Genomic DNA, 5,113 nt, shown 5'->3' with positions numbered 1-5,113 from the left:
AAAAAAAAAACGAAAATTGATTTTAAAGGTCAAAATCCCAAAATACCCTAAGACGGTCACTTTTCCATTTGCTTACAGTCGACCAAAGCCAAGGAAAAGCTACGATCGATTTCCAGTCGATTAGAGACGTTTTCAGTTCATCACCGGCGACCTTCTTCTTGTTAAGGTAAGCTTCGAGATGTTAATTAACTGGATTAATGTATAGATTTTCATATTTTGTGTTAATGTTGAATTTGTGGAGGTTTTTGGAATGTATTATTTGGTTATGTAGATGTAGAAGTATGAATATGGATCTAAATTGGAGAATAATAGGTGAATTTTGAGATTTGCAAACTTTTATCGTCGGAAATGGAGATTTTCTGACGACTCCATTTCCGACGAGAAAAGCAGGAAAAACTACCGGCTGTGGCATTTTGGGAAAAACCCCAGTTGTTAACAATCGACTGTTAACTCGACTGTTAACAGCCGATTGGCCTAATTGTCATGGGCTAACTGTTACAATCAGCCCATGAATGTGTTTTGTTTTTTCATGGACTGACGGTAACAGTCATGGGCTGACGCTAACGGTAACAGTAACAGTCGGCCCAATAACAATTTGTTTTTTTAATTTGGGCAGATTAACAGTCTGCCCATTATTTAGGCTAACTGTTAATTATTTAATTTTTAAATTTCATATTTAATTTTATTAATTGTTTTTTAAAAATAATATTCTTTTCGATCATCGAGTTTAATTAATCTTTGTAATTGTAATTTTTAATAATTATTTAATTTTAAATTTAAATTTCATATTTATTTTTATTAATTGTTTTTTATAAATAATATTCTTTTGGTTTATCGAATTTAATTAATTTTTGTAATTTTAATTTTTTATAATTATTTAATTTTAAATTTAAATTTCATATTTAATTTTATTAATTATTTTTTATAAATAATATTCTTTTCATTCTCGAATTTAATTAATTTTTAAAATTGTAATATTTAATAATTCTTTTAATTTTAAATTTAAATTTCATATTTAGTTTTATTAATAGTTTTTTTTATAAATAATATTATTTTTGTTAATCAAATTTCATTAACTTTTGTCATCGTAATTTTGAGTAATTATTAAATTTTAAATTTCGTTTTTATTTTTATTAATAATATTTTATAAATAATATTCTTTTCGTTAATGGAATATCATTAATTCTTGTCATTGTAATTTTGAATAATTATTTAATTTTATTAATTATTTTTTAGAAATAATATTTTTTTCGTTCATCAAATTTAATTAATTTTCGTAATTGTAATTTTTAATAATTATTTAATTTTAATTTTAAATTTAAATTTCATATTTATTTTTATTAATCATTTTTTATAAATAATATTATTTTCATTCATCAAATTTAATTAATTTTTGTAATTGTAATTTTTAATAATTATTTAATTTTAATTTTAAATTTCGTATTTATTTTTATTAATTGTTTTTAAAAACAATATTCCTTTCGTTCATCGAATTTAATTAATTTTTGTAATTGAAATTTTTAATAATTATTTAGTTTTAAATTTAAATTTCGCAATTATTTTTATTAATAGTTCTTGATGAATAATATTATTTTCGTTCATCGAATTTAATTAATTTTTATAATTGTAATTTTGAATAATTATTTAATTTTAAATTTAAATTTCATATTTATTTTTATTAATTATTTTTTATAAACAATATTCTTTTCGTTTATCAAATTTAATTAATTTTTGTAATTGTAATTTTTTAATTATTTATTTTTAAATTTTAATTTCATATTTAATTTTATTAATTGTTTTTTGTAAATAATATTTTTTTCGTTCATCGAATTTAATTAATTTTTGTAATTGTAATTTTTAATAATTATTTAATTTTAGATTTAAATTTCGCATTTATTTTTATTAATAGTTTTTAATAAACAATATTATTTTCATTCATCGAATTTAATTAATTTTTGTAATTGTAATTTTAAATAATTCTTTAAATTTTAATGTTAATTTTATAATACTTATTATCTTTTTTTGATATTAGGGAAAAAAATTGACATTATTAAGAATATGGTAAAACATTTTACAGTATTAATGATTTTAATTACTATGAATCTACGTGTTGCGTATTGTAGTTACAATTTCGTTTGCTTAATTTTCTGTTATTATATTTATTCTATTATCTCTTGTACAATGTTCGCTTTGATTTTTTACAGGGATGGATTATCATATCAACGCAGAGTTGAGATAGATGCTAGGCAAAACTACGTGGAAAAGTAGCTTTGACAATTTCACTGCGGTGTTAGAGCTGCTCGATGATCAGCATGCTGATATGCTACACCAGTCCTTCCTGCGGCCCTTGTATTCATTGAGAGATCTGCAGTATTCGGGTCAGATTATTGATTCACTTCTATGTCGATTGGTGAGTCCAGTTGACGATGATGCCCTCCACTTCGCAATCGGGGGAGGGGGCAAAGTTGATAGTTTTTCGATGTTTGAGTTTCCCTGATCATGGGATTAAAGATTACGGACGATGACGCAGTTGGTAACAGGACTCAGAGAAGAAATAGACTGCATGACACTTACTTTCAGGGACAGGGAAGTGTGCTTCTACCACAGTTGATCGATGCAATTAGGAGGTGTGACCAGATGTTAGACAAATTGAAGTTAGGCATGGTCTACATCGTTGAGAGTGCGTTACGGTATCACCACAAGAAGACTGCGATCGACCCCTTCCATCTGGAGATTATTGATGATATTGATCGTTTCAACGACTATCCGTGGGGCTGGAGATATTTTGAGGATACTGTACACGTTTTCACCTGATCGCACTCGAAACCCAACGGGGCTATGCGCAAGTAAGACACTTATGGATTGCCCCTGGCGATGCAGGTACATGATTAATATAATTAATGTTAAATTATTTTTCCTATTGAATTTGTATATAATAATTGTATGTGTTACAGATTTGGGCGTACGAGACCGTCCCTCTGTTGGGAACCCACTTTGCGAGGCGAGGAGAGACATGCCGCCCTCGGATGCACCATTGGAAAGCATCTAGAGCGAAGGGATGTCCCACTGGGAGACAGTTATCGACTCTCATCGATGACCCTCTAGTGAGTATTATGTATTTGTGATTTATATTGTATGTAATATAAAATTTGAGTACATGATCATTAACTAATTCAAATGTCAATATGTCATCTTGAAATTATAACTGAGTTGACGCCGTCGATGGAGGAGACTTAGGGTTGTGTGCGTGAATTCGACGTTCCGCCCACTCAAGACAGCCAGATGTCCGATTCAATGGAGGATCGAGATTGGGTGAGTGAATTGAATATAATTTATTAATTACCATTTTGTAGGAGTTAGTAATTACGGATTAAGTTAATAATTCGTAATATTGTTGTTTGTGTAAGAGCATGGTCCAGTTGATCTACGATCTCCGACCCCGAGGGCATCGCCTCCGTCCTAAAGGACATCGCCTCCGCTGCAGAGGGCATCACCTCTGCCTCAATGGAGGATCGAGATTGGGTGAGTGAATTGAATATAATTTATTAATTACCATTTTGTAGGAGTTAGTAATTACGGATTAAGTTAATAATTCGTAATATTGTTGTTTGTGTAAGAGCATGGTCCAGTTGATCTACGATCTCCGACCCCGAGGGCATCGCCTCCGTCCTAAAGGACATCGCCTCCGCTGCAGAGGGCATCACCTCTGCTGCAGAGGGCATCACCTCTGCCCCCGCAGGCATCACCTTCGCCGCAGAGGGCATCACCTCCGCCCTAGAGGACATCACCTCCGACGACCCTGTCCAAGGACCTCCCCCGTGGATCTCCCGCACATAGTCAGAGTTTTGATAATCTGTATGCCCGTCTGAGTAGATTTATAGTGGAGCAGGTTAATGGGTTGGGTCAAGAGATGACAGATAGGGTCGACGATCTGGTGGGAAGGGTCCAAGATTTGTCCGCTAATTTTAGAGTGCTCCAGGATGAGATCGAAGCACTTCGAGATGATATAGCCGGCAAGCTATGGGTTGACGGAGATGGTGATAAAGATGGGGGTGATAGAGATGAGGGTCACCGGCAGTTGTGGTCCGATAATGCATTGGAATCTTTTCTATTATCCGTGGAGCGGGAGGGTATGGGAGGGATGGTAGAGGAGGTGGCGGTCCCCAGGGCTGAGGAGGTGGCTAGCCCCGAGGTGGAAGAGGTGGCGGTAGTCGGGGTGGAGGAGGTGGCGAGCCCCGAGGTGGAGAAGGTAGCGAGCCCCGAAGCGAAGGAGGAGAGGACGACCGTGGTAACTGAGGCAAACAAGTGTTTTGTTGACGTGCCGAAGATGGTGGTCAGCAAGAGGTCGAGAGTGCCGTCACAGTACGTCGTCTCTTCCTTCACCACTGAGACGAAGAGGAGGAGATTTGTTGACGGGACGTACCCCAATATGTTCCGAGAGGTCGACCATGCCAAATGGAAAACATTCGAGGCTCAATGGCAAGCAATGTTGCCCGGGTATTAGTAGACTACCAGTACTCGTATAAGTTTCTTTTAACATTTTTTTTTAAGACCACCCATATGATAACTGGAAGAACAATATCGGATGCATACAATTGGTTCCACGATATCACCACTCAGGGGCTTAGCTCGTCGACAATGTAAGTGAAGTGTTATTGTTACTGTTTGTACACATTACGTTTAATTTGTTAAATAAAATAATTATTTATTTCTTTTTCGTTTATGTAGCACATCGACATGGCCATGGACTTGTTACACGATCGAGTTGAAAGAGATCCACAATCATTCTACAAGCCCGACAGAATAATACTAAACACCGAGTACTTCTGTGCCATTACCATTGAGTATCAGTTGCTCCAGCTTTTGGATAACGAGTTCGTGATGCCCGCATATATGCTCAAGTGGGTCATCGGGTTGTCGCCGACTATTAGGGGAAAGCCGTAGGAGGGCTGTACGCATATGTACATTCCAATGATCATCAATCATCACTGTATTGTACTGGAGATCATGTTCCCTCAGTCGACGTTATATGTATATGACCCCAATCATTCATGTCTGACACAGGGACAGCTCGAGCAAAACTTAGAGCCGGTGACTGTGATCGTTCCTATGA

The sequence above is a fragment of the Olea europaea genome, chromosome 12 (assembly GCF_002742605.1).
Source record: "Olea europaea var. sylvestris chromosome 12, O_europaea_v1, whole genome shotgun sequence".
NCBI classification, from domain to species: Eukaryota; Viridiplantae; Streptophyta; class Magnoliopsida; order Lamiales; family Oleaceae; genus Olea; species Olea europaea.
The sequence above is the reverse complement of the archived record's forward strand: the minus strand, read 5'-3'. Positions refer to the sequence as shown.